Genomic DNA, 10679 nt, shown 5'->3' on the forward strand with positions numbered 1-10679 from the left:
GTTTCTCATATCTACTGACTGGAAAATGCTATAAAATAAATGAAATAATATAATAATAAATAATATATAAAATGCTATCTATACGTACATATTGGCTTACAATTATATGCTATTGTGATTGCAATGGGTCAATGCTCTGCTCAAAGTTTAACTACATAGGGATGAGGAATGCCCCTGTCCATACCTAAAAAGTGGTTTTAGTGAATGTCAATGGAATGAAACCAGAAGTGCTTTATTCTGCTTCCTTCGGGCCCCTTGGGGGGTACGGTGAGATGCAATTCATAATGGATTTAAGATATCCTATTTCTATCTCTGTGAACAGAGTTCTATCCCCTAAGCATCTATCACAAAATCAGGGGTATTTCAGAGCAGGGTATAAGTGCCCGTGTGTACAAAGCCTAGGAATGCTTGTCACAGATTGCAACAATTGTCATCAGTATTTCTCTTATAGTGCTGCTCACTAATATAAACTACTCTCCATCTTACGCATTACGAATAAATCTAACCCTTATCGCACCGTGACATGGCATAGCACTGTCACAATAGATAATCATTCATTTGGAATGCACAGTATTAGCACAGTATTTTATTATTTTGTTTGGCTAGATGGTTGGCGTGGGATAATAATGAGAGCTATACACACACTACAGATAGAAATAGAGGATGTGCCCGGTTGTGGCTGCAATATGGCGAAAGGTATTTCAGATTATCTCTATCCTAATGAACAAACATATTTCACCAACTCAACAGGAAGCTCTACTTAATGTTAAACCGTTAGGTCTCACTACCCGACAATTCAAACTGATGTTACATGTACTGTCTGCGGCCAAGCGTACAATAGCTAGAGCTTGGATGTTGAAATCCTTAAGTATAACAGAAGTAAGAAATAAAGTTCATTGGACGTTCTACAATGAAAAGCTTTTGGCCCGCATACAGGATTGCATGCCTAAATTTGAAAAACTCTGGAACCCATGGGTTACTCATTTCCTTCCTCCGTCCATTTACCGACAACTATTGACTCTTTGATAACAAGTTTCTCCAAACCTGCTTACATCTCATTTGGGCCTTAACAGGAGAGCTTGAAGGTAGCGCTCCTTCCACCCCCTCTCCTCTCCTCTCTTTTCTACCCACTGTTCCTTCCTCCTTGATCAGCTTTTCTAAACCCACCTAAAGATCCTCTAGATCTTCTTGATTAACTACGTTCATCTGACAGTCACCTAATGATGTCGCATGTTTATTTTTGCCCATTAACCCCTTCGTGACTGACGACGTACAGTGTACGTCGCCAGCATCGGGGCTGTTATCAGTTCCCTCGGTGGCTGACCCAAGCCTCTCAGTTTTGTTATGTTATTCTATGTGTGTATATATGACATTAATGTACGTGTATGTAAACATTTATGTACCAATGTTACATTCCTTTCTTTTGAAAAATTTCAAAAACGGATAAAATACTTTGAAAAGAAAAAAAAGAAATAGAGGATAAGATCAAGTTGTATCACCAGAATGTTGTACTGTGTGAGCCATCAGCAAATACAGATAATCTGCCTAACTCAATAGACTGACCGTAAAAACCCTTAAAACTGGTTAGTTTTCCTTGCCAGGTATAGTGATCGGCATTAGTCCTGATTAGGAAACAATTACATTTCAAAAGTTTACAGTCTACAGAGTTAGAACAATAATGACAACTTTTTAGAATGTAATTACATTTATTTGCTCACATTGACTTCTATTTTTTCACACTGTTTTAGGGACACCTTGCGCTGTTCATCTCTTACCAACCATTTTCATTTTTGGGAAGGTACCTCATGGCATACACATAAATACTAGAATCTTGTCATGTACTGATTTCATGGCATACACAGATTAGAATGTTGGACGATGAAGCTGTTGGGTTATGTTGCGGTCACAGATCGTCAATAAACGACAACCGGAGTTGAAATAATGCATTCAAAAGTTGGATTTCTCTGTATTACATTTTATTCACTACACGCTTTAGCTTTAGGAAATATCAGTGAACCAATTATGATCATTTTAAATTGATTTTACATGCTATATAAAGTAAATAAATATGCAGTACATATTTTATATTTCCTCACATTACATTATATCCTCTAATAACAAATCAAATCAATAAACCTGCAATGTTTCCAGCAATGTACCCGAATCTGACTTTTGTTTTTGGATCTGAGGGGTTGATTTATTAAAGGCAAATAGGCTGTGTGAATAAGTGTACCCCTCAGTTTAGTAAATGAGGAGAAGTTCTGTTGACTTCCAGGGGCAGACGTGGAGGAGGGCAGCAGGGGAAAATGTAGAGGATGGCAGAAGGGCAGATGTGGAGATGGTGATGGAGATCTCCCACACACAAATGTATATGGTATTATAATGGCCTCTTTTCATTATTGGAGACCTATAATAAAGTGAGTCTGCTGCTTTCAGAACAATCCGAAGAACCTTTTTAGTATCTTCAATTCTTTAAACAAATTCTATTTTTTATAATAAGTCATCTAAATCATAAAATTAAACAGTTGTAATCTCATCTCGAACAAACGCATGGTAGGTGAGTTGTCTAAGGGGTCTATTTATCAATGTTCTCACACAAGATTTACACAACTTTCACCCAAGATTCATGCACTTTATGTAAAAATGTGTGAAGACTGGGTGAAAGTTGTGTGAACTTTAGATGATTAAAAAATCAGAGTTGGTTACCTGGTAACTCATTTTACAGGAATCTTCTATGACGGCACACATGAGATGACTCCACTTGCCAGACAGGAAACACGACCCTCAGAGCCCTTTAGAAAGAAGATCTTATCACCAGAAACAGGGAAAAAGTCAGAAACTAATATTCCAAACTTTCACCAAACAGGGAGGGAAACTTACTGTCCTGGAAGATTCCTGGGAAATGGATTACAAGGTAATTTCTTCCAAGGAATTATGATAAATTTGCAGCACTGGTACTAACCTAAGGACTTCTAATCTTGGGTCAAGGATTGCCTATAAATTCCACAGAGACAAAATCATATTCAGCACACAGCGTAAAAAAGTTTACATGATTCTCAAAATTTACATCACTAACACATAAAGCGAGCATTCAGCTAACTAAGAGTGGAATTGTACTGATTTGTAGTCAAAGTAATATATATATATATGTGTGTGTGTCTGTGTGTGTGTAAGTTCTGGTAGGATTAAGCAGGACCTCTACCTCTGGCAGCGAGTGATGGGTGTGTAGCTTGGGTGGTATCAGGGATACAGTGTGGGTGTGAGTTCAGGAAGACAGAGAGTCGTTGGTGGATTAGTATAGAGTAATGTCTGGTTTGAGCACTAGCGGGAATATTAGGGCTTGAACTGGCAAGATGTAATAAGCTCTCTAGGTGACGTCCTCTTTGGGGGGATATTCATTTATTCTAAGTCAAGTGAAGCACCACCAGGTTAGATTGAAGTAACTAAAAAATAAGAAATTCCCATTGGTGGGCAATGGAACTGGACTTGGCCAGCCATGGAAGAGGAAATGTTTTTTGACTGTTGACTGTTATTGCACAACTTCCCATGCAGTAAACGTAGATTAGGATAAAACTAATTTCTGTGGAATGAAGTGTAATGCTACACCTGGGGAGCAAAGACAAGAGGTAGGAAAACAGGTGGTGGCCTGCTGGAGGCAAAATGGCAGGCAACTTGGAGTGGGTATACCGCTCAGGAACACAAGGAACTGTGAGTGGGCATTTCTCTCAAGAACACTGGGGTCACAGGGATATGGAAAGGGTACATCTCTCAGGAACACTGGTGCCCAGGAACTTGGAGCTGGTACTTCTCTAAGGAATACTGGGGTCACAGGAAGTTGGAGCAGGTACTTCTCTCAGAAGTACTGGGGTCACAGGAAGTTGGAGTGGGTACTTCTCTCAGGAACACTGGAGATACCAGAAACTTGGAGCGGGCACTTTTCTCAAGATTACTAGAGTGACAGGATCTTGGAGCAGGTGTGTCTCTCAGGAAACTGGGGACACTAGGAACTTGGACCATGTACTTCTCTCAGGAACACTGGGGGTCACAGGAACTTGGAGTGTGTGCATTTCTCAGGAACACTGGAGTCATGAGGAACAAAAGCCTGCTGCTAGGAACACAAGCATTGCTCAGGCAAGGATACAGGAGTGAGCATGGCTAAAATGGAGAGGCAGATTGCCAGGCTGGGAGGGGACTGGCTGTGCAACTGATTACATCAACCAGCAGGTGAGGGGCGATGATGCCCATGTAGCTTCCAGTCCAGAGCAGCAACCAGATATAAACAGACTATTACTCCATGTGACTACAAGTAACAGCACAGACAAAGGAAGCAGGTCAGCCTTGCATATCAGAGATAACATGGGTGACAGATCAGATTTACAGCTGGGAGATGATGAGTCTATTTATAAAGAAGTGTAAATGTATATGCCATATGCCCATATATCACATTAGTTTACACATTGTCTTCCATGATGGTTTTAAAGGCTAGAGAGAGACATTTTACCGATCTTTATAAATGTGGAATTTGGCAATAAGATTCAGGAAAAAAGTCAGATACAGCAAATTTGGTGGAGCTAATACATTTCAGCTTGAGTTACTGAACTCTGCAAACATCGGGTTTTTTTTTTTTTACAATTATCCCAGTATACAGGTGACAGAGCCTGCTGGCTGAAAGTGAGAATAATATTTTTTTCAAATGCAATCTTTATATTAATCTCCTTATAAAAAAGTACAATTTTAATGTTATATTTTAATACTTTATTTCAATTTTTTATTTTTATTTTTTTGCTGCCCTGAGCATAATGAATCAAGAAATATGAAGACATTCACCATACAGTGAATCTGCTTTAACATTCATATGAATCAGCATAGATGGAGCTTTCTCTTTCCTTACACTTTACAACTCTCCGGTGTAATTGTTTGGATTTAGATCTGTTGTAGACAACCATAAAAATATGATCAATGTTATCAGTAATTCTGGATTTATAGAACAATTCCCGGGTGACTTCCACTTGCTTGTGGTTGAGAGCGTACAATGAAAGCCGGTTGTTGTGATAATTACATGTTATTGTCAAACTACAATGAACACAATGTGGATGACGTGTATTCCTTTGTAAACAGATATAAAAAGAATGAAAGAAGTAAAATGAAGTAATGACTGTGGCTGTCAGCATCTTGCATTGCCTAATGGGATTTGCAGTTGGACCTCAGGTTTAGGGGTGGAGTTTTCTTCCCCGGGGTTTGTGTGCGTCCCTTGGAGTAAGCCAACAACTACCACTGGTGGCACAGATGATTAACACTAATCCATAATACCATGTGCACGGTGCTACATGAGCGTGGCCCCCTTTTATTCAATGCAAAACCTGAACACTCTAGTGCTGCATTGCAGTTTTTTGGGGGTGAATATATAGGAGAGAGCGAAGAGAGACAGGCAGGAGAGAGAGAGGAGAGACAGCCAGGAGAGAGAGCGAGGAGAGAGTGAGGAGAGACAACCAGGAGAGAGTGAGGAGAGACAGTCAGGAGAGAGAGTGAGGAGAGACAGTCAGGAGAGAGAGTGAGGAGAGAGAACCAGGAGAGTGTGACGAGAGACAGCCAGGAGAGAGAGTGAGGAGAGACAGCCAGGAGAGTTGAGGAGAGACAGCCAGGAGGATGAGTGAGGAGAGACAGCCAGGAGAGAGACTGAGGAGAGACAGTGAGCAACACAACTGCCTGAAGCAGAACCCCTGTACCCTGCAAGATTTATCTGCACCCTGTGTTTCAGACATCTCATTGCTCCCTAATCTCTAGCATCCCTACGTGTTCCGTGCCTCCTCCATGCACTTACGTTGGAACACCAGGACCCTGTAGTTGGCCCTAAACTATTTGTGTATTTTGTATGTTGAACTTTAAGCAAAATGAAAAGAGCTGCTCTTCCCTGAATAGTATTTCAGAATAAGTGTGTCCCTCATGGCAGTGCCCAGCAACCCATGCCCTTATTTAACCACTTCCCGTCTGCAGCAATGTTTTAATTTTTGCAGACACATGATCAAATCTGAATGTTTGGCTAGAAAACAGCTCGCTCCCATCTGAAGATCTGAAGCTTGTCGAGCGGCTGTGCTGGATGATGGGACGGACGCATGCGCAGTAGAGATCTTCAGCGGGAAGAAGAGGAGAGACACAGTGGAGGTAAATGCACGCAGCCGGGAGCATGCACGTAGGACAGACACCGCGGGACACAGAAGACACAGCAGTCTGCACTGGAGGGACTGCAGAACACTACTGGAAAGAAGAAGATGATCGGATCAAGAGGCATCATTTAAGGTAAGTCCTTAAAGCGGACCTTTACACTCAAAAATCTAATTCTACCAATGCATCCCTCTATGTATGATGATTAATAATAACACAGACAAGTCTGGTGTAAAATGCTGTGATTGTGAAATACTTACACTTGCAGAACATTCACTTCCTGCTTTGAAAGGGCAAAATGACTTCAGTTTGGCACAGCAATGCACACTGGGATTGCCTTGTCACCTGCATAGCATTGCTGGGAAATCTCATCTGTAATCTCACGAGATCTCAGGGAAAGGCATTTTCCTCCCCTGAGATTATGTTCACGGTCACATGTCCTAGTCACATGTCTAGTCACATGTGCCAGAGTTCCAGGCAGTAAAAGGAGAGCTAGTAATCTGCCCTTAGTAAACATGGCCACTGTCATAAGACTGGGGAAGAAAATAGAAATAAGTTATGCAAAGAATACAAAGCCGGCAATTATCTAGAAGTATGTGATTGCAGATTGTCATCACTAAACATTCTTAACGATGTCTTTGTCGTTATGTTAAAGATTCTGTATGAGTAAAGGTCCGCTTTAAATCAGCATGGGGGGGGGGGTTGGAATTGTGACTTTCATGTCAGTTTAAACTCTCGAACAATGATATCTTTTCTGTAAGCAGAGAACTTGTAGAATAAAAAATGGTAGCCGCAATTTTTTTGTGTTAAACGATATTTGCGCAAATGTTTATCAAACCAGTATAAGATAAAATACACTAAAATAAAAATGTAATGCACACGAACACAATATAATACCCAACATTTTGATATATTATAACAGATGTGGTCGTATTGGGTAGATAGATACCATCACAAAATGGCAAAAAACTACAATATCCACAATAGCCCATAGGCGACACTTTAAAAGCTTCCGCCGCTCATCAATTCAGCATTAACAGCAAGTGACGGCCTCAGAATTATTGCTCTCACTCCAACGTTCGCGTTAATATTTAACATGCGTGGTGCAATTGTTATTTTCGCATGTTGAAGCGTGTTTGCATTTGAATGTGCGTGTACATGGGGGTGGAGAACTTTAAAAAAAAAATTGTTTTTGATACGTGAATTTCTAAAGCTTTTTTTTTATTTTTTACACTTAACTTTATTGCAGGGAGCTAACAAGCCCATGTGATAGCACATACACAGTAACAGGACTACTTAATGGAGAGATCTGGGGTCTATTAGATCCCTAATGTTAACTATAGACCCCAAAGAAGCTGAGAAAGCACAGATCATGCTCGTAAGTTACAGCCAGGCGCCGTCAGCCGTGATCTTAGTATAACCATCTCAGGCCAGTATAACTTTTTCAGGCCATTTATAGTCATACGGTGGCCCTGAAGTACATAAACAAAGAAAGTTTACAAGATTCTGCACCCTCAGACTTCCTGTTGGGGTCAGGCACTATGTTTGGAGTTTGTGGAATTTTCCAGTATTTAGTGAACATGCAGCAAAATGAACATGCTTGGTGCGCTCATCACTGTTCATGAACGGTTCTTTGTAAATGGTAATAAATATGATATCACTTAAAAACTTAATAGTGTATTGCCAGCCATTTGTTTTAGTTCTGGATGGAGTAATGAAGGAGCAGAACCTCTCTGAGGTTTCCCTCGCTCTCTGTGTCACAACTGGTGGAGTTCCCCCTTTCTGTTTGTCCTGGTGACCATTGTCACCGGGAAAAGTGATGGGAAATCAAAACATTTTGCAGCAGGAGGTAAAGGTAAACCTATTATGGTGACAACTGTCTGAGATTTCTTGCCCCTTCCTATGTCTCCAGGTCAGGAAACAAAGAGAAATCGCCCCAACAGGAAACAAGACAGCAAAAAGTGAAAAAACAACTGACGGGATCCATGCAAAAACTAAAGGTTTGGCTGTTGATACACTTTAAAGAAAACAGGGGACATCAAATCAAGTTTGATTTCTATACAAAATATCAGCATATGTATCGATGTAATATAGGTCATAAAGGAGGCACCCAGATGCCGCCCCCCCCCTTGTGAATGAGTAAGGGGAAGTTGTTACCCCTACTCATTCACCAAAGAGACCCTTGACCTCATCAAGCCCTTGTCCTCATTGGCATTGGGGTAAGGTGCCTTTCCAGGTGGTCCCCTCCTTAAAATACATGCTCCCAATGCCGAGGGTAAGTGACCTGGGATGGTGCAGGGAAGAGGGCCGCTTGCTTGTCCTGCCCTGCCAGGCCAGCACCCGGATTAAGGGTCTGGTTTGGATTTGAGGGGGGAGGGCTCTGGGCACTGGGTTCCCCCTTAAAATTTCTACCAGACCTGAAGGGTCTGGTATGACTTTTGGGGGGAACCGCATGCATTTATTTTTTTTTACATCGGGGTCCCCCCTAACATACCTACGAGACCTAAATGGTCTAATATGAATTGGGAGCAGACCAAGCACTGATTTTTGTCTTCTTTATATGATGTTGCATTAGATGAGGCAAGCAGATTCTTCCCTTTGCTTCACCCAATGTACTGAGGGTGTTCAATCGAACCGAAGGGAGGTGAAGTGAGCTGAATGCAGCCGATGGACTGCTAAAAATAGCCATACAGGGCTGCAGTGAATAGCCGAAGAGGATTCGGCTAACTTCACTTTGGTTTGGTTATTCATTCGGCTTCCTTCGGTAGCTTAGTACATAACCCCCTTCATTTTACAGCGAAGCATCATTCATTTTATGGCAACACCCTCAGGTGATAATTCAGACTCATCCTAGGTGTGGAGTCTAAGCTCCAGCTGGTTTTCACCAGAGCTCCTGAAGGTGAAGATGGATACCAGGAAATGAGTGGAGGATTATATCTGAATATCTAGCAGGCTTAAAATGGTCAATAGGGGGCTTTTGGATAAGCCAACCCCCTGACTATAAAAGGGGGGTGCTCGGAGCAGCCATTGTGTCAGTGTATTGATAACTGATGTAGGTAAAGCCGATAAACTGCAAAGGGAAAGATTAGGGTCAGTTAGGAAAATGTACTTTAATTTACTTTGTTTAATGACTTTGCTATAATTAAAGTAAAATGAAAGGAAAAGGAAAGAAAGAATGCAAAGAAGCAAAGGAAAAGGAGAGCAGTGGGGAGGAGAAGGAAGGTGAGAACTGAATTTGTATCTATTCATATTTTCAGATGAACAGGTATCTGAGGAGAGCGCACATTACAACTAAAGGAGGAGAGGAGATACAGTTTAATGATGGAAAAGTCTCACCCAGGTTTGATCTATTAAACATCGTATTGACACCTAATAAATCCTTATCAATGATTACAGTTGGATCTTTTTACAATTCCGGGAAAGAAGTGAAACTCCAACTTAATGAGAGTGCAATTCAGTGGAGTCCAAAATTCTCTCAGGTATCCAGAAATTTTCCTTTAAATGCCTTTTTATATTGAGAATGTTGAGCCTAACTTGTATTGCATCATCTATTATGTGGGCTAAGGACCTATATACGAGGAGGTAGCAAAACGTAATGCCTGTTGAGATATAGGATATTTAATTACGCAGAGATGGAAACAATGAACATACATAGAGTCAGACTATAAACTCCTCTACTTAGAGTTACCCTTCCACATTGTCCCCATCACATTCAATGCATGTTACTCAGACTTCTAATCCAGTTTGGATAAAATCCACAGAGCACTCTTTTTTTTCTCTTCCTGATGGCTTCCTTCAGCTTTCGAAGAGTACCAATGTAGGTTTCATTGTTGTCTGTTGTGCCTGCTGTCCAAAAGGTCCATGACAATGAAACCTTGGTCATCAGAGAACACGTTAAATTTGACTTTTCGCTCTGTTCTGGCACTGTGGACAAGGAGATCTTGAATGGCACCTATCACGTACCTGGTAGATGATCCATTTGGATGAGGAGGCCTCCCTTGTGGCTCTTGTCTCACACCCCTAGAAGTTGGGACAGGGAGCGAGCAGACAGAGAGTAGCATGGGTGCCAAGGTGTTAAGGCCCGATGCCTGGCTGAGTCCAGCAACAGATTCCCTGGGAAGGTAGGCAAGGCTGGTAGACAGCTGAGGGATCAGCGTGGTTATCAACAGGAACTGAAGCGAAGTCAAACAAGCCAGGGATCAAAGCCAGATGGTTAGCACCGTACCAAGGGAGAAGGCAGAGGCAGAATCCAGGAACAAGCCGAGGTCAGTGACTGACAGTAGGGATGGTCTTCGCGTTCGAGTCGAACCTATGTTTGACTCGAACATAGCATGTTCTAATGCTCATCAAACGCCGAACATTATGGGATGTCTGCGGTCTGTTCGACTGCGGGACATCCCACAATGCACTGCACCGTCCGAAACGGTAATTGGCTACAGTCTTGCACCTGACCGCAGGTCAGGTGCAAGACTGTGCCAATCAGGGCCAGTACAAATATAGAGCCATGATTGGGCAAA

The sequence above is a fragment of the Nanorana parkeri genome, unplaced genomic scaffold, assembly GCF_000935625.1.
Source record: "Nanorana parkeri isolate BGI_ZX_2015 unplaced genomic scaffold, ASM93562v1 scaffold1529, whole genome shotgun sequence".
NCBI lineage: Eukaryota > Metazoa > Chordata > Amphibia > Anura > Dicroglossidae > Nanorana > Nanorana parkeri.